The 20,502-nt window shown below is 43.0% G+C and overlaps 1 protein-coding gene across 1 annotated transcript in view; it reads left to right on the plus strand.

Annotated features, from left to right (window-relative positions):
• The window catches only part of SNTB1 (syntrophin beta 1), a 235,607-nt gene that overhangs the window by 166,903 nt on the left and 48,202 nt on the right, over window positions 1-20,502 (plus strand). The gene's annotated exons all lie outside the window — the stretch shown is intronic.

Raw genomic sequence — 20,502 nt, forward strand, 5'->3', positions numbered from 1 at the left:
TGTACCAAGATCTCCCAACACAAACACACAAGACACACTAAGACAACCTGAAGCCAATAGTGTCAGTGCTCGAAACACAGAACGATCTTATGTGTGTATACGTATTGCATAGTTTAATTGCATGTATGTTATGCAATTAACATACTTCAGATCAGAAGTTAAAGAACAAGTATATATAGGAAGTTTAGGGTTCTTGACAGTTTTGGTAGAAACTAACCCATGGATTGGTATGTTGTTGTCTTCTTCTGTGTCATATTTCTGGTAGCAAATGAGGACCATAACAAATAATTGCCAGTCATTCAGTTTTCTGGAAGCTTCACCCGGGACTCATATTATTTTCAGAAAGTGGATCTTAGAATTGTAGGAGCCAACTTCTCATGACCTGGGTGTTCCACCAGTGGACCCTTTGCCATGTTTGCCTTTCCAGTTTTAATCTTTAGCTTGAATAATAACTGGATTGAAAGGTCATTTTATCCAGAATCCAGTACCACAAGTCCAAAATCCAGCTGTCCCAGGAATCTATTTTTTACTTCTCCGTCATCTTTTAGGAGTTGAGTGTCTTTTTTATTATAAATAATCAAGTGATTTTTCTTTAAGCACATGTATGGTTAGTTATTTGCTCATCCATCTCATAAGCATCATTCAGCATCTATAATTCATTTATTAGGTAAGTAGCTATTGAGTACGTACACTATGCCAGGCAGGTTTAAGTACCAGGAGTATGACAGTGAACACATCAGACAAGTTTCTTGCTGTATTGGAGCTTACGTTTCAGCAGGAGAGATGGAAAATATACAATAAAACAAACAGTTCAAATAGTGATAAGTGCTATAGGGAAGTGATTTTAGATCACTGTTCGTGATGGGCAAGGCAGTAGGTTGGAAACTCAGAGATGTTTTCATGGAACTCCTAAACAAATGGGTGAGACTGACGTGGAAACTAAGAATTTCATATATAGAACTGTGTGTGCAATAATTTTGTGTTAAAGCCCATGAGGGGTTCACAGGAAGAAATTGTCTCATCTGGCCTAGGAGGGTAAGGAAGGTATGAAGCTGAATCTTAAAGATCAGGTAGAGAAAGACATTTTCAATAGCAAGAATAGCATATGCAGAGGCTGAATAGCGCCAAGTGCACAGTCATTCCTTTAAGAACAGCCATTAATCTTGGGTGGCTTGGAGCACTGAATACATACCTTTAGGTGATCCTGCCTTTCTTAGCGACACCCTTAGGCGGTGGAAGTTTCCCTTGCACATTGCTGTATTACATTTTTAGAATTCTTTGGAATTGCCTTCAAAGACAACTTCTTAGCAATGTATGAAAATCCACCTTAGATTGGGCATCTAAAAGGTCATTGGTCATTCCTCCATGGGTGTCCCCCTTTGGTCCAAATACGTACTCACTTGCACGCACTCTCTCTCTCTGTCTGTCTCATTTGCACCCAGTTTGGCTCAGCTCAGCACCTTCCACCCCTTTAGACAATAGCTTCAGCCTCACAGAGCTAGGAGCCTGGAGGAGAGTTTTGACCAGGAAATTGGTTGGGATGCTGTTGTTCTAACTAAGCCTGACCGCTAGAGGCACCACATCCAAAATGCCAGAGGAAGCCAAATGCTATAAATTATTAGGAAAAGTACTTTGACAACCTTTCTTGAGTGCCTGCCGTCATCTCCCACTGGGCCAGGTGCACTATTCTAACTACCAGCTCCAGTGAGTTTTACATATTGATACTATCTTTACCCAGTATGTATAAATCTGTAACCTCAAAATTATCTTTTTTTTTTTTTAAGTTTGAGAACAATAGCACATTATTTTTTATGAAATATAGTTTAGGGCTTGATGTACCAAAAATAGACAAAATAGACGCTCCAGTGTCTCACTCACAGAAATGTTCTTCTTTGGTGCCCCAACTCCAGAAACCATACAAGTTCGAATAAATAATTTTCTTGATTTATTTGGGCTGCTATAACAAAATATTATGGACTGGGTGGCTTCTAAACAACAGAAATGTATTTTTCACAGCTCTGGAGGCTGGAAGTCCAAGATCAAGGTGCCAGCACACTCCGGTGAGGCCTGTCCTCTGGACTGCAGGCTTCTCGTTGTGTCCTCACATGGGGAAAGGGCAAGGAGTGAGGGGTTCTTCTGGAATATCTTTTGTAAGACCCGGATCCAATTCAGGTGGGGTCCATACCCTCATGATCTAGTCACTTCCCCAAAGCCCCAGCTCATAATACATCGTCCATTAGTTTTCAACGTACGAATTTTGAGGCGACACAAACTTGCAGACCATAGCAACAGTTAAACATTTGCTGAGCGCTTTGTGGTCATTTCATCTTCATTCCCTTTAACACTCCTGAGACCTCACTGATTCTATTCCATTTAACTTCCAGAGCACAGTTGAATTCTGTTCTCCCAGCGAGTGAGCACAAGGCAGTGTGCCCAGGTTAGAGGTGGGGACCCCGGGCTCTGCAGGGTCCACATTCTTTTTCTGAGGCACCATCGCAGGATGTCCTGCGTTGCCTCCTGGTTGTCATGGTGCAAAGTGCTCATTGGGATTCTGCCCAAAAAAGGTGTGATCGTTGAAAATAAAAGCTACTCTTTGAATTGTGCTGACAAGAAAGCAGATTCTCCGTGTTGGAATGATTGGTTTGACCTTTCATTTTTAAGTGGTTTTATGAAAATGTGAGCCCTGCATGCTCTGTAATTTTAAACATTGAATGTGCATTTTTCCCCCCTTCATTTTCAAACCAGACCTACAAAAATCAAGATAATTTTAAATACCCATGTAGGATCAGGTAATCATCTCTAAAATACCAACTGCTGCTAGTCTTTACCTCCTAGTTCCACTCTTAAAGAAAGGGAAGGGGCTCAGGATCCTATGTTGTCACTGCTGTGGCGTGGGTTCGATCCCTGGCCCGGGAACTTGCACATGGCTTCGGGTGCAGCAAAAAAAAAAGGAAAGAAAGGGAAACTGTTAGTAATAATAGCATGACAGTCCTACCTAAAATGTCCTATTAAATAATGACTTTGAAACATGACATATTTGGAGACCTGAGGCAGTCTTCCTTTTCTGATACTTTTTTTTTTTTTTTTTTTGCTCCTACTAGGGTTTGTTGTCCTCCAAGAAAAGGAGGTGTGTGAACAGTACTTATGTGCCAAATGACGCATTACAGGGGGGGATGATCTGAGAGACTGAAATTTGGGAAGAACAGTTTTTAAAGAGCTGTTCATTACTATATCCATTTAAGGAAGAAGTTAGTAGGAAGGAAAGAAGAAAACAGGAAAGAAGGAAGGAGAAATATATACTCACTTTACCTCCATTAGATTTGAACCAGCTTGTGTTATTCAGAGGATAAAAATAACCATTTAAAGAGACATGCTTAAAACTTTCACTTGGATCCCTGATGCATGGTATTTGATTCCTGGAAATATGGTGATGCTGCTTGGATGTTCAGGGCTCTCTTATTTTGGTGATAAATTCTTCATGTGAGTGGAAGGGCAAATCGATAACCATGAAGCCTCATGGGTCCTGCAAAAGGATTTTTTTCCCTCCTTCTCTCAATTTTTAATGAGGCCCCATATTTGTCGTCCTCCCCAGTGGCTACGTGGAGCGCCATGTGCTCAGCGTGGGCCGTGGAGCCGCTGCCAAGTTGCTGACCTGTGCATCTGAGGCGTCCTCAGCTGAGACACCAACCCAAGCTCCAACATATTGTGGAATCCATCATGTTGCTTCTAGGCTCTGATACTAATGAGCACCTAATGAGTTGCAGGGTGTAGGTATTAACCAGGGGCTCTGGCAGTGCTCTTGTTGGACACACAACGAGGTGGGGTTGGAAGGAGGGCAGTGAGACACCCAGTGCACTGATGTCTTAACAGACGTGAGCAATTAGGAAAGCTGTGCTGCAGAATGACTGTTTATTCGCTCATAGGAAGTAATAAGCCATCAAGAGGTGGCAAAACATGCTGTCTTATATCTTCTCTTAAATAATAAAAAACAAACACCCTGTACATCAGAGAGGTGCTTTATGAACTGTGAAATAGGGAAGAAAGTTGAAATGTTTAAAGAGTCAGGTAATAGCTTTTATTACTAAAGGGAAGCTGACTTCCAGCCCTGCTGTTGACTAACAATAGACTTAAGACCTTCGGGCCTGGCCATGTGGCACTGACCACAAGGACATTGGTGACATTCCAAGGCAGTGCTGTGTTGTCTCTTTTTTTGTTTGCTTTTTCAAGAGATGGCAGGCCAGTGCTGGGGTACAAAAGGGCATGCTTCTGTGGCCTTAGGAGATAGTTGTGTACAAAAATTTCTAGCAGCACATTCTGGGAGACATAATATGCCAGAGAAGGAATTGTGACTAATTTTTTATTGCACCCAGAGTGCTCAGCCACTGCTACTGATTCCTAGTTCAAGGCAGATCATTTGAACTGGTTAAGGACTTGAAAAAATTGATTGCAAATCCAGCCATGCTGAAAAAGATAGTTATTTAATTTTTTGGATAAGGCATCCCTTTCAAATTTGTTCCAACTGCCTTATTTTACAGATAAGGAAACTGAGGCAAAGAAAGGTAAATGGTGGAGTTCCCATTGTGGGACAGCAGGGTCGGTGGCGTCTGGACAGTGCTGGGATGCAGGTTCCACCTTTGGTCCAGTGCAGTGGGTTAAGGATCTGGTGTTGCCGTAGACGTGGCTTCGGTTTTGATTGCGGCTCTGATCTGACTGATCCCCAGCCAGGCATGAGCATTCCCCATGTGCTGCAGGGTAACCAAAGAGGGGGAAAAAAAAGAAGGAAAGAAAAGAGAAGAAAGAGCAGTAAATGACTTTGCACTTCATTGCACTGCTTCCCTTACCTGCAATATGAGAGTGGATAAACAGTGAACATCAAGCTCAAAAAACCCAGTTCTAATCCTTACTCTGTTCCTATGAGCTCTTTCTTCTTGGACAAACCACTGACAGTTTCTTTGAGCTCTCGCATCCAACCCTGATGCATGTGTAAGCTCTTTGTAAACCGTAGAGCACCATACAAATGCAAGCTATTATGATTATTTCCCAGACTGCTTTCCAAACTGTTAATACAGTTTAAAAGGAGTAACATGATAGGAAATGAAGGAGAAATGGAATCTATGACCAAATAACATTGAAAAAATGCTATACATTGCCTTAAATATTATATATTATTAAATATTCTGTATTAAATATTATACAAAATTTAAAGGCTGTATTAAAGGCTCTGAGATGTCTTGATATAAAGAAACCCATTTGACTGTGTTTGACATAGTGGTTCTAAAATCAGTCTCACCATTGTGATTCTCCCTCTTTACTCTGGAAGAAACAGATACAAAGAAAGTCATGTGTTTCTCTTGTATAAATGCCCATACATGTTATATTTACTTGTTTACCATCCCTGAGCCTCTGGTGCACAAGCAGCAGTGCTGGAGTGTTTCGCAAGAGTTTTGTAAGAAATTTCATCAGACTTTCCTGGAGAGGGAGTTCCCATCGTGGCCCAGTGGAAACGAATCCAACTGGAACCATGAGGTTGCAGGTTTGATCCCTGGCCTCGCTCAGTGAGGTTAAGGATGTGGTGTTGCCATGAGCGGTGGTGTAGGTCTCAGACACGGCTTGGATCTGGCATTGCTGTGGCTGTGGCATAGGCTGGCAGCTATGGCTCCGATTGGACCCCTAGCCTGAGAATCTCCATATGCCGTGGGTGCGGCCCTAAAAAGAAAAAAGAAAAAGAAAAAAGAAAAAAAAGAATTGCCTGGAGAGAGGATGCTGCTGATTAAAAATGCAAGTTCAGGGGTCTTAGCCCAAACCCACCAAATCGGGATCACCCGGTGGGTGGAGGGGGCTGGAAATCTGCATTTTCAGCGAGCTCCGCAGAGGTTCTGACGCACAGTAGACTTCAGTAGCCACCACTGTCCACCATGATGAGGAGAGCAAGGACTATGGCAGTCGTCTGCCTGGTGTGTGACCTTCCAGCTGCATGCCCAGGCCACCCACCTTCACATTTCTAAGCTCTGGTTTTCTTATCTGTGAAAGGGGTATAGTAACAACTTTGCAAAGGTTTTGTGAAGACTCAATGATATACTGTGTGCAAAGTGCTCACCACAACATCCATCTTAGTCCATTCGGGCCACTGGGCAAAATACCACAGACAGGGTGGCTTGAGAACAACAGAAATGTCTTTCTCACAGTTCTGGAGACTAGAGGGCCGAGACTAGGGTGCCAGTTTTGTCAGGCGGGGACCCGCTTCCAAGTCACAAACTTCTCCTTGTAGCCTCGCTGGACAGAAGCGGGAGGGGTCTCTGTGGGGTGGCTTTCATAGGACGGAAAACCCTCATCAGGAGACCTCTGCCTTTATCATGGAATCACCTCAGAAGTCTCCATCTCCTAATTCAACCAGAATTTGGATTTCAACATGCAAATTTTGGGGAGACAGACATTCAGATAGTAGCAATGTGTGATATAATGAGATCTTGTTAATAACAATAGTTTTTGGAGTCCCAGCTGTGGCACAGTGGGTTAAGAATCTGACTACAGGAGTTCCCATCGTGGCTCAGTGGTTAGCGAATCCAACTAGGAACCATGAGGTTGCCCATTCGATCCCTGGCCTTGCTCAGTGGGTTAAGGATCCAGTGTTGCTGTGATCTGTGGTGTGGGTCGCAGACAAGGCTCAGATCCCGTGTTGCTATGGCTGTGGCGGAGGCCAATGGCTACAGCTCTGATTCAACCCCTAGCCTGGGAGCCTCCATATGCCATAGGAGCAGCCCAAGAAATGGCAAAAAGACAAAAAGACCAAAAAAAAAGAATCTGACTACAGTGGCTCAGATCACTGCAGAGGTGTGGGTTCAATCCCCAGCCCAGCACAATTAAAGATCCAGCATTGCCACAGCTTTGGCATAGTTTGCAGCTGTGGCTTAGACTCAGTCCCTGGCCAAGGAACTTTCACATGCTGCCTGTGTGCCCATAATGATAATAATAATAATTACTGCTATCATCATCTTCATTATCACCATCATCATCAAGACCACTATACAAACTGGGGACATAAACATGGTCACTTTCCTGGAGTGTGCTCTGTCCAGTACTGGAGTTAAATGTTAGCAGTTAACTACAGACACCATATGTGCTACAGGGGAGGTGACTGAAATCAAATGGAAACTCAGTGATTGACTGGAGGGACTCGTAGAAGGCTCCACACAGACAATATTTGAGCTCAACCTGAGGTAGATGTTTTCTACATAAGAAGCAAACAATCTCACTAATAGAGGGAAAAAAAAAATTCTAGTAGTACTTCCAGCCAACTCAAAAAAAGAAACTTACCACCTCTCTGGCACTGCCTTTTTAGTAGCTCTGTGAATTGGCTTCCTCTCACCTTATGTCTAAAGTAAGTATTCTTTCCCACATTTAATTTTCTGCACAGATTTGCATAGGAAGCATTAAAAAACAACAATAAATATTCAAAAGTAATTTAATAGTTCCAGTTTCTTTTTTGATTTTTTTTCCTATAATTTCCAATTGCCATTTGATAACTTTTGATTTTGCTACTTCTTTCTTGTCCCCACGCTTTGGTAACGGGCCAAACAAGTGGCTAAAATTGAGGGTGAACCAAGCTCGGCGGTGGATAACACTAAGAACAACCAGCGTTCATTTCTTTTGTACTCTGTTTAGCATTATCAAGAAAATTCAGGAAATTTAGATCACCTGCTTGTGGAGAGTCAGCCCTGCCCAAGGCCATAAGTGGGCTACAAATGCAAAACACAGTCCTCTTCCTCAAGTAGTTTATAAGCTGGATGGTCGAGGAAGGAAACTACAAAGTGAGATGTTTCAAAATCAAATAGCGATCCATACAGAAAAAGTGCAAGGCAAAACATCTACCTATTGGGTTAAATAACTGTCCAAGTCTTCCTGTGATTAATTAGATGCGTTTGAGGTCAGTGGACTCAGAACCAGTGGTCCAACCTTGCAAAGAATCTCAAAAGGAAAGATTTGGATGGAAAATATGAATTTAAAGTCTCATCTCCGGTACCCTTAGAGATTGCATAGTGTCATATGAAGCAGCAGGTCCGTGTTATGATTCCAGAGCATACAGAGCCAATGTCTCAAGTATTTCCTACAAAGCCTGGAAGACATCAGGCAGGACCATGGCCCAGCGCTGCTGGAATGTCTGTGCGCAGAGACATGTAATATTAGATGAAGTGACACGTGCTTCTCTTCTCTCCCTTCCAAGCAGAGAAGGAAGAAAAATGAAAGAGGATTGACTTGATTTGTTTTATTTTTTCTCATTTTGGTGGCATTTTAAAAACCTATTTTTCTTTTTGAAAATTAATGTATCCTCATTGTAAAAGCTACTATCCATTCTCTCTTTTTTTTTTTTTTTTTTTTTTTTTTTTAAGGGCTGCATCTACAGCATATGGAAGTTCCCAGACTAGGGGTCGAGTTGGAGCTGCAGATGCTGGCCACAGCCACAGCCACAGCCACGCCAGATTTGAGCCACATCTGCGACCTATGTTGCAGCTTGTGGCAATACCAGATCCTTAAGCCACTGACCAAGGCCAGGGATTGAACCCGCATCCTCATGGATACTAGCCAGGTTTGTAACCCCCTGAACCACAATGGGAACCCCCTAATGATTTTTTTAATCACCTGTGTTCTGAAAAGTTGAACGGTGAGCTCAACTCCATTTGGGTGCTCAACTGTGGGAATACCATATGCCTGGGTCAAAATTGTATCCCTACAGAAAGCTTTACCCCAAAGGATTTGCCAGGTGCTGCCAGAGTGTCAGTGTCTCGGGCCAACATTTTGGATAATTGCCCAGCTTGGGGTTTCCTAGACCATGTAGGCAGAATAAATACCAACTCCAGACCTCATCAGCCATAGCCTGTGGTCATTAGTGATCAAAGGAGCCCTTTTATCCTATTCAAATCACAGAGTGTTGTCAAAATTTCTGTCTACTCTTCCACCAACTGTGAAACCCTTGAAAGATTCAGATTTATGCATGGACGTCAGTTACCACTTCTCATCTTGCAGGCCTGGCTGCCCAGGGAGATGCTCAGCACCCAGTTATTCCCAGGCAGTGCTGAAACCTAGTTTTGGTTACGGTAAACCTTTCCTCCGTTCTACCCCAATCATTTTACCCCAGCTTGGCCATAGCATCAACCCCTTGTTTTGCAGTTCCTCCCTTTTTCTTCCCTGAACCTGAGATTTTCAGATATTCATTTCAAAAGGATATGAGTTGGATTTTATCCAGCGTTTTTAGGTAGAGTTTTCAAGATGTCTAGTCTTCTACTGCTAGAGTGAAATATAAGCGATAGGTTCATTGAGATTGCTTTAAACCTATGCATTAATTTAGAGAAGAGTGACATCTTTATAAATGATGAGTATTCCCTTCCAAGAGCTAGATATTTGTTTAGATTTTGTTTGAGTTCCTCCATTTGACTTGTTTAAAATAAAAAATTTCTTTATGTGGATTTGTATTTCTTCTTTTTTATTTACTTTTAGCTGTTATACATAGGATCTTTCCAGTGTTCACTTTACTGACTGCATATATGAAGTCTATGATTTCCATGTATTAATTTTGTACCTAGCCCACCTGTTGAATTCTTCTATTACTTATTAAGTTTTCGCATGGCCTCTCCTGGGTTTTCCAGTTACACAGTTAACTCAGCCTCCATAAATATGTTGACTTTACCTTTGTCTTCCAATTTTTTTATGACTCTATTTTATTTCTTTTGCTGGATTGATAGTACTTTCTTTTAAAAAATTATTGGTGTATAGGTGATTTACAATGTTGTGTTAGTTTCAGGTTTACAACAAAGTGAATCAGTTATATATAAAGTATATCCATTTTTTTCCCATGTAGGTTATTACAAAATATAGAGTAGACCTCCCTGTGCTTTAGAGTAGGTCCTTGTTAGTTATCTATTTTTTATATAGTAGTGTGTATGATACTACTTTTTTTTAACAGTGTTGTATAATAATGAGAGTAGAAAGCATTCTGGTATTTTCCTTTCCCTACCCTAATCAGGAATGCTACTCATGGTTTCTTGCTAAGCTTGACACTGGCTAGCTGGCAGATTCAAGTGACTGACATTTATGTAAGTCTTTAGAATTTAAAAGCACTTTTCTGTACATTGTCATGTTGAATTCTCACCACCACCTGGCTTTGTGAGACACAGAAAATGACCAATTTGTTCAATTTTCTTTAAAGACAACTTATTGAAAATTGTACCTGAGTGGGTAGTGACCTTCAATTGTACGTTCCAGTGAAAGTTTTATCCCCTTTTGGGTACCAGATGTAGTCATGAGACTTGCCTATTCGCAGACTTGCTATTATCTATTTCTTACTGAAAACTCAAACCAGGTCTTCTCTTTAACTAAAAAGCAAGTGAGAAGAATCAAAAAGTAGTGTAATGTTTGGGACTGAACTATATACGTCTCCGTGCAAACTTTTAAGATAATCGCTATGGCTTTGGGATGCTTGTATAAAGCACTGCAAAACCCTGGTTTGTTCTGTTTGTATTTATACAATTGGTGGTATTCACTAAGGTTGCTGTGTAAGGTATGTATGGTTCCTGTACTTGTGAGATTTCCCAGCAGTGGGAACCGGTAGGGGCAAAATCCAACTGACATTCCACTTGCCAAGCCTCCTGTGTTGGGCTGTGGCAGGAGCCTGACCCCACCAGGAGAAGGTACCCTTTTTGTTCAACATGATGACAATCCATAGCTAAAGGGTAGCTCTGCAGGGCTGCCTCTTCCCAGAAGAGGGCACCTTTTCCTAATTCTCTTAAAGAGCCCATAAGGCCGATACCACAAGCCATGGATTAAACTCGCTCCCCTAAAGCACAATTCTGTACACGGCTCACAGGAGTTCCAGTGCATATTCGTGCTAGTGTCATGCAGGGGTTTTGCCTGATCTAGACTTTGTTTTAACAGATGTGAGCTGATCTTTGCAGAAGGTCTCCTTTTCTGTCCCCTTCTCTCTCTCTTCTCCTTCTGGCACCCCTATAAATGGATGTTGGTGTGTTTCACGTTGTCCCAGAGGTCTCTGAGACTCTCTTCATTTGTTTTTAATCTTTTTTCTCTTTTCTGTTCTGCATCCGTAATTTCCACTAATCTGTCCGCCACCTCGCTTATTCCTTCTTCTGCCTCCTGTATTCTGCTGTTAGCTGCTTCTAGTTATTTTATTTTGTATCTCTTCTTGTTTAAGTTTTATATCTTGTATCTCTTTGCTCAGTGTTTCCTGTAAGTTATCCATCTTTGCTTCCAGTTTATTTCCAATGTCTTGCATCATCTTCAGCATGGACAGTCTAAAATCTTTTTCCTGGAGGCTGAGAATCTCCTCATCGCTTAGCTAACTTTCTGGGGTTTTTCCTTTCTCCCTCATCTGAGTTATAGTTCTCTTCCTTTTTATTTGTATAGGTTTTTGGTTTGGTGACCTTTTTACAGGTAATAGAGTTGTAGCCTCTCTTACTTCTGATGTCTGCCCCCCTGTGGCTGAAGTCAGTATGGGGGGCTTGCTGTAGGCTTCCTGATGGGAGGGGCTGATGCGTGCCCCCTGGTAGGTGGAGCCAATTCTAATCCCTCTGGTGGGTGCGGCTTAGTCTCTGGATGGGATTAGAGGCAGCTGTGTGTCTGAGGGGTTTTAGGTAGCCTATTTACTGAGGGGTGGGGTTGTGATCCTACCTGGGTTGTTGTTTGCCTTGGGGCTTCTCAGCAGCTGACTGATGGATGAGGCCAGATTTTCCCAAAATGGCCACCTCCAGAGAAAGGCATGGCTGCTGAATATTCCCGAGAGCTTTGCCTTCAATGTCCTTCCCTCACAATAAGCCACATTCACCCCTATTTTCCTAGGATGTCCTCCAAGAACTGTGGTCAGGTTTGACCCATATTCCCTTGGAGACTTTGCTTTGCCCTGGGACTCAGTGCACGTGAAAGTCTGTGTGTGCCTTTTAAGAATGGGGTCTCCGTTTCCCCCGTGGAGCTCCTGCGCATGAGCCCCACTGGCCTTCAATGCCAGATGCTCCGGGGCTCTTTCTCCCGGTGCCAGTTCCCCACACGTGAGAGTTTGATGTGTGGCTCAGAACTCTCACTCCTGTAGGTGAGTCTCTGAGAACCGGTTAGTTTCCAGTCTGTGGAGCTTCCCACCCAGGAGGTATGGGGTTGTTTATATCACGAAATCGCCCCTCCTACCTCTTGATGTGGCCTCCTCTTTTTCTTCTGGAGTAGGGTATCTTTTTTAAGGTTTCTGGTCTATTTTGGTGAAGTGTGCTCAGTCTCTAGTTGTGAATTTTGTTGTTTTTAGGAGAGAAGTTGAGCTCCAGTCCTTCTATTCCACCATCTTAATCCTGTCTCAAGATCTCCTTTTATAACTCAGTTTTGAAACATTGTACCATCTTCATCACTGTCAATAACAAACATCTCCTGGGCATTTACTAGGCAGGGATCACTGATAAGCACTAGGCAGAAAAAGAGTTGCACTCATACTTAGCTGCATAAGTAGCATGGCTATGTAACAGGCACTGGCCCAAGTTATGTGTCATGGATTGTCTTGTGAATGTACATTGCTTTTATTTGAAGTGAACTTTCTAGAGAAACCCAATCAGACATGGTAGAGTCACAGGAAACCACGTATTTCCATCTGTTAGTCTTGGAGCTACTTCCTGGGAGGTTGGCAGTCTTTGTGGGAGGGGGAGAAAGTAAAATCTCCTTCCAGAGGAAATGATGAAGAGCGGGAGGAGCACACGGGACCCCAAGAGCAGACAGAGGTCTGCACATTTATCTACAGCAGGGGACTCAGCCCATCTCTTGCTTCTGCTCCTTCAAGCTTCAGAGAAAGGGATCTGCTGAGTCAGCACTGAGGACTCCAATGCACATAGTGGTGGAAGGAATTTTGTAGGTCACCCCCTCTACACGCCCCACAATGTGAAGGGATGAAGGAAAGGCGTAGGTGTGCAAATGTTCTGTACCAATCCAGTATCACACACCTGTAATGGGAAATTTCAGACGAAAATGCAGCATGGACCTCTGCTTTGCGATTTAAGAGGCCCCTCCTTGTGAGATTTCAAGCTCTCTCATTGCTTCAGTCACAACCTAAGATGCACCCGCTATGTGCATTCATAGTCTCCAGAATAGCAATGGCTCCAATAAGGAAGCACATCTTACTGAAAACAGTTGTCTAGCTTTGAATCCTGATCGCTAGCTCTCTTACCCAGAAATGGTTACTCTAGGTCCATCTCTGGGTCTGGTGCTTCTACTGGTGGTGGATGTATGAATGTAAGACACGGAAGTCACAGGGTCCCGATCCATAGGCCCATCAGTGGCCAATGACATGACTGCACAAGAAGAGAAGAATTGATATTTGGGGAGACTGGGAGAGTGAGTCACTCACTAGGTATGGATGCCTAAGTGACAGGTGAGGGAGACTCAGAATCTGAGAGTACCTGGGCCATGAAAAGCAGAGGCTGCCCATCTGCAAAGACAGCTGGATGCACAGATTGAGCAGCAGGGGTGCTATTTGAAGAGGAAGGAAGTATTTCCCCTTTGGCTGGTTATCCACTTCCCAGGGGACCTGGCTCGCCTTCCCTCCTGGACTGTGGATTCTGTGAAACCTGGACATTCTCACTTTACACACCTCTTCCCCCCCCCGCCCCCACCCCCCACTCTTTATATGGTCCCATGTGTGTAAATTTTCCTTTTTTGTTTTGTTTCGTTTTTCTTTTTTAGCCGTCCTGCAGCATGTGGAAATTCCAGGCCAGGGATCAGATCCAAGCCACAGTTTTGACCTATGACACAGCAACAGCAAGGATGGATCATTAACCCACTATGCAGGTCCAGGGGTCGAACTCGCATTCCAGCGCATCAGAGATGCTGCCAATTCTGTTGTGCCACAGCGGGAACTCCAGTTTTCCTTTTTGTAAGCAGAGTGTCTGGATCAAAGTCACCTGCCACTCTTAGATCCTTGGATATGGACTCTTCAGATGAGCAGGAGTGTTTTTGCCCAAAGTCTCGACATGATGGCTCTCTTTGACCCCGTGAGAAGGGTTACAGCAGCCTCTTCTGCACCATTCAGGTTAGAATCCACCACTAGGGAGATGAGGATGTGACTCAGACTTCTGTTAGAAGGCTCTCTGCTCCCCCAAGTGATTCATGAATTGATTATTGAATCGAATTTTAGATCTGAACATTTTAAAATGATTCCTGAATGAAACTTGAATCCCACAGAACTTCTGAGAGACTCAGCAGATGTCCTGTCCCATCCTGGGAGCACAGAGAACTTCAAGGTACATGTGGATCTTCCTAGCTTGTCCTCTAGGATTGTGGTTCTCAAACTTTTATTTGCATGAGAATCATCTAGAATTCGGCTAGACTCCACCCCAAGAGCTTCTGGTTCAGTAAGTCTGGGTTAGGGTCCAAGAATTTGCATTGTTAACAAGTTCACAGACAATGCTGATGATGCTGGTTCTAGATCATACTTTGAGAAATGCTGATTTAGAACAATGCTTTTCAGAAAAACAAATGATAACTAGAGAGAATGACTGAGGGTTCAGGGCTTCCTTGAGGGATGATGAAAATACTCTAACATTAGATTACGGCGATCCCCAGCCACTGAACTCTAAAAATCTATTAAGAATCATCAAATCGTACATGTTCAGTGGGAGCATGTTGTGGTATATAAATCACATGATGATAAAGCTGTTTTCAAAAAGTCATAACTCATTAGAGTGGGTTGCAAGTAACATTTTTCAATTAATTAGAATGAAATAGAAAATATCAGCATGTATTTTATATAGTGTATTAGTCAGGATTCTCCAGAAAAATTGAGGAACAGGATATATATATAGAGAGAGAGGCAGACAGACAGAAAGACAGAGACCCACTGGCCAAAATCTGCAGGGACAAGAGTTGCACTTGGAGTCTTGAGTTCAAAGGAAGTCTGGAGACAGAATTCTTTCCTCTTTGGGGAACCTCAGTCTTTTCTCTAAAAATTATCAACTGATTGGATGAGCTCCATCCACCTTATGGAGGATAATCAGCTTTATTCAAAACATACTGATTTAGGAGTTCCCGTCGTGGCGCAGTGGTTAACGAATCCGACTAGCAACCATGAGGTTGCGGGTTCGGTCCCTGCCCTTGCTCAGTGGGTTAACGATCCGGCGTTGCCGTGAGCTGTGGTGTAGCTTGCAGACGCGGCTCGGATCCCGCGTTGCTGTGGCTCTGGCGTAGGCCGGTGGCTATGGCTCCGATTCAACCCCTAGCCTGGGAACCTCCATATGCCGCGGGAGCGGCCCAAGAAATAGCAACAACAACAAAAAGACAAAAGACAAAAAAAAAAACAAAAAAACAAAAAAACATACTGATTTAAATGTTAATCATATTTAAAAAATACTTTCATGGCAACACCAGTCCTGTTTAATCAGACAACCGTATCCCATAGCCTAGCCAGACATACAATTGACATACAGGAGTTCGCTCGTGGCCTAGCAGGTAGGGATCCGGCATTGTCACTGCTGTGGCCTGGGTTGCTGCTATGGCTTGGTTCAGTCCCTGAACCAGGAATTTCAGCATGCCATGGGTGCAGCCCAAAAAAAAAAAAAAAAAAAAAAAAGGAAAAAAGTTCCTTTAAAAAAATAAAATAAAATTGACATAAGAAACCTTACTATCCCAGACAGTACAAATATCACTGTGACACACATGTGCATGCAGACAAGGTGAACCGGCTTGTGATTTAAAATGCCTTCATGACTGCGATTCCCAGATTTTAGAAGCCTCTACGTTAGAAAACATCTTCCTAACATCAACAAAACAAAGAAACAAAAAACCTGCTTTCATACATACCTCTGATGGAAAGCGCTTGAAATATAATACGAGGAATTTTTTTTTTTTTTTCCCCTCCTATTCAAAGACCCAGTAGAGAGAAAGCCATCTCCAGACTCCAGGAGCCTCATCTGGCAATCACCTTTATTACTCTAGACAGCCATATGCTTGTGACTGTCTGAGGGCTTGTAATGCCAAGCCTGCCATGATTGAACCAAGTAGAAAACACGTGTAGGCTGGCAGGCACGTCTCGCAGACAGATCAAGATGATTAAGCAGAGCCTCCCTGTGTCATTAACATGCAGCCAAGGCAGCCCTTGTTGAGGAGGCTGTTTTGACTTGGCAGCTTCAAAACATAAAAACACTGTGGTTTCTTAACCCGTTAGTGCTTAGCTGCTCCGCCCGACCTCCTGCTGCATCTCCAGGCAGAGCTCCGGGCAGGAGTCCCAGATGGGCTGAGTGAGACACAGGAAGTGGAGCAAGGTGTCCCTGGTATGTGTTACTTTGTAATGTTTTTTTTTGCAAACAGCTTTCAAATTAAGGTGGTTTTTTTTTTTTTTTTTTTTTTTTTTTTTTTTTCCTTGTAGCATGAAGGATGTGGTGAGGCTCTCAGCAGGGCTAGAGATGGGGGCAGGTTCAGTGTGGGGTCAAGTTCAGTGTGAGGTAGGGACGTCTGCAGGGTATTTTGGGTAACACATTTACAAGTTAAGGTTTTGTGGGGTTTTTTTGTCTTTTCTAGTGCCACACCTATGGCATATGGAGGTTCCCAGGCTAGGGGTCTAATTGGAGCTGTTGCTGCCACCTACTCCAGAGGTACAGCAATACCAGATCCGAGCTGCATCTGCGACCTACACCACAGCTCACGGCAATGCTGGATCCTCAACCCGCTGAGCAAGGCCAGGGATGTGACCGGCAACCTCATGGTTCCTAGTCGGATTCCTTAACCACTGAGCCACGACGGGAACTCCAAGTTAAGGTGGGTTTTTTTGTTTGTTTTTGTTTTTTAAAGGTAATGTCACATTGTCTCATCCAAGTAAGCAGACTCAGAATCTTAGATATGTTCATCCTCATGAGACTATGAAATCTAAATTTCTGACATCGAGGTTCACCATCCTTAGGTACATAATGATCGCCCTCCCCCAAAGCAGCCCCACTGCCACCCTGGAGACCAGTCCAGCGGTGACAGCAGGAGCTGGACCCATCATGCCTGACCAGCTGCATTCCTAGCCCATCTTCAAGTAACCCCACAGAGAGCCAACCTGCCGGCCATGCCTCTCCTGCTTTGTCTGGGTTCCTGGGCACCAAGCTCTTTCACCCACTTGAGCCTGGGGAGATGGTGGCAGGTTTTGCCCTCTACCTGAACTGTTTGCTTTTCCTTCCAGCTTCAGTCTGATGAATCCCCTTTGCTCAGACTGGGTGAGGCTGGGCATAGCTATGTCGGGCCCTCATTCTATCCCCCTGCCCCGTCAGATTTCCTAGGACTGTCCCGCTCTGTGGCATGTGCCTCTGCCTCCTCCCTTCACTCCCAGATTTGAAACATTGGCCAATCCATCTCTCAATGACCAAGCTCAGTTTTCCCAGTCTTGCCCATCTCATGGCCAGCCTAAAACTGGACTACAAAACCATATATTCTGGCTCTAGAGACACTACACCATGCTGACCAAGACAGTTTATAGGTCAATTAAATATTAAAGTGATAGGTACAATAATAGACAAGTAGAGAATTTCAACTATCTATTGCTCAGTTATATCTACACCAATTAAATGCATTTTTAATTGGGGCAGTGTTTTTAAAACAACATCATTTTAGGGAGTTCCCATTGTGGCTCAGCTGGCTACGAATCTGACTTGTATCCATGAGGATGCCGGTTTGATCCCTGGCTTCACTCAGTGGGTTGAGGATCCAGTGTTGCTCTGAGCTGTGGTGTAGGTCGGAGATGCAGCTGCATTGCTATGGCTGTGGTGTAGGCCAGCAGCTGTAGCTCCAATTTGACCCCTAGACTGGGAACTTCCATATACTGCAGGTGTGGCCTAAATAAGAAAAAAAAAAAAATCACCATTTTATTATCTTTCGCAATTCTGTGGGCTGACCGGATTTATCTGGAAAGTCCTTCTGCTCTGTGTGCTCTAGCTGGGGCTAGAGCCTTGATGGAGCTGCCCCATCCAAAATGGTGCACATTTGGCTGGTTGTAAGCTGGGATCATCAACTGCAGCATCTTGGTTCTCTCTGTACCTTCTCTGTGGGGCTTGGATTTCTTGAAGCATGACAGCTGCATCCTGGGAGTTCCAAGTGTACAAAAGCAGAAGTTGCAGATCTGTTAAAACCCCATCTCAGAAATTACAACAGAATCACTTGTGCTGCATCCTATTAGTCAAAGCTAATCACAGGGCCGGCCTAGAAAAGAGAAATAGACTCCACTTCTTGATGGATGTGTATCCATCTTTAATCTACCACATCAAGAGAATGAATAAAGAATAGGTGAATTGAAACATTCCAATTAAATTTTTGAGGCAGTTATGGTAATTTTTATGTACTTGTTGCTTCACTACATTTTCTGATTTTTCTAGCAATACATTGTTATTTTTTAACTTCAGTAAGTATAATACATGCATACATGTGCATATGTTATTAGTACTACGTAAGGAATTTTAATAAACTGAACATACTCATGTAACTTTCATCCAGATCTAGAAAGAGACCATTATCAGCATCCTAGGAATCTTCTTCAATAGCCGTTGCTTTTTGCTAAGACAAAAAAAGCATTTAATATTTAAAAAGAAGCATCTAGTATAAAATACAATGATTCTTAACCATCTTCTATTCTCTACAAGTAAAACATATCTTTGACTTTTGCAAAATAACCACCAACCCTTCACAATTATTTAAATTATAGATTTCAGGGCCCAGCTGACTAATATCTATCAATTTGCAACAAGTGGATGGAAGTGGATTTTCCTGACAGTTGAGTGGCCAGTCTGAACATTTAGTGCATTGACCAATGGCCTATATTCTTATCAAAGCTTTTATCATTGTCAAAACAGTATTTGTCTTCAAGCCAGTTTTGAAATGAGGCGTAAATAAATATAAAATTACGGTTTTTAGCAAAAACATCACCCAGCAATTAGCTATAGGACATACCCCGTCTAACCCCCCCCCCAAAAAAAACCCTACGTGCATGTGCACGTAGTGGTTTTGGAGCTGAGAGCTAGATTCTCATGAGCTAGAAGCCACACAGTTATAGAGCCGACTCTTACTACAAATTACTTACATAATTCTATAATTTTGATTAACTTCTAATGTGCTTTTTTTTTTTTTTTTTTTTTTTTTTTTTTGTCTTTGTGCTATTTCTTTGGGCCGCTTCCGCGGCATATGGAAGTTCCCAGGCTAGGGGTGTAATCGGAGCTGTAGCCGCTGGCCTACTCCAGAGCCACAGCAACGCGGGATCTGAGCCGCGTCTGCAACCTACACCACAACTCATGGCAACACCGGATCGTTAACCCACTGAGCAAGGGCAGGGACCGAACCCGCAACCTCATGGTTCCTAGTCAGATTCGTTAACCACTGCGCCACGACGGGAACTCCTATTTTGAATTTAATGTGAATGAGCAAAGCCATCAGGACATCAGACATCTGCAGATCTTAAGCCTTTGAAGCTGCAGGATGGGCTAGAAGCATGAGTTCATCCCTGGCTAGGGCTGTGTCCTGCAGCTACTCTGCGTGGCTTCGAACAATGGGCCGTTTCCAGTCTACAGAGATCAGCAAGTTAGCTGGCTTTGCCTTGTCCATGGTGGTGCTCCCAAACTCTTGTTTTGTTTAATTAGCTGATGACTTAGGTCCTCATTAAGAGTTTACCAGTCAAAGCGATGATCAATTAGGAAACTCATTCATTAGGATCCTTCCTCGTGGTTCTGCTATGAAGAATACTCGTTTTTCCACTGGTCTTCTGAAAACTGCCATCTTGTAAAAATGTCAAGTCTAGCATGAACCCTAGCTATGAAACAGGCATCTGCAAATCATACATACTTATTAAAATCCAATCCATCATGCCACTTGCAGGGGACAGATTAATGTCCCTTCCCCCACAAGATATTATACTACTTTTCTGTAGCTACTATAAACAAATTACCACAAACTTCAAAGTTTGAAATGATTGAAAAAAATACCAAAACCATTGGAGGTTTGTACATGAAGGTGTGAGCACCTTAGAAATGACAACACCCCCCCACACACTTCGTAACTGACAAAATTAATAAAGGCTCATCAAAAGCTCAAACAATAGTGAATTGGGTAAAACATATAGTGAAAGTCCTTCCTCTCTGCCTGCCTGATCTTATCCTTGAACAGTTCAGTATTTCCCTTCTTTCAGACAAGGACTTTTTTGTATTTGTGAATTTAAGCCAGCTTTAAAAATAGAGTCCCCAGATGGTTTCCTAGAGGTGGTGATTTATGGGATTAGGAAAAAGCCCTGTCCAACGTGCCATCTTCCCAAATAATGTTCTCATTATGCCATTTTATGGCTGAAACTCCACCGTTAGCAATTAATTTCTTGGGCTTAATGGTTTGTCCCTTCTTACGATAGATACCCCATACAAGACTAACCCGTTAAGCCCCAACAATCCTTATAAAAATGAGTTTTTTGAAATTAAGTCTTTCCCCCTCCCCGCTTCCTTATCTCATCACCTGCTTTGTTTATTA

The sequence above is a fragment of the Sus scrofa genome, chromosome 4 (assembly GCF_000003025.6).
Source record: "Sus scrofa isolate TJ Tabasco breed Duroc chromosome 4, Sscrofa11.1, whole genome shotgun sequence".
NCBI classification, from domain to species: domain Eukaryota; kingdom Metazoa; phylum Chordata; class Mammalia; order Artiodactyla; family Suidae; genus Sus; species Sus scrofa.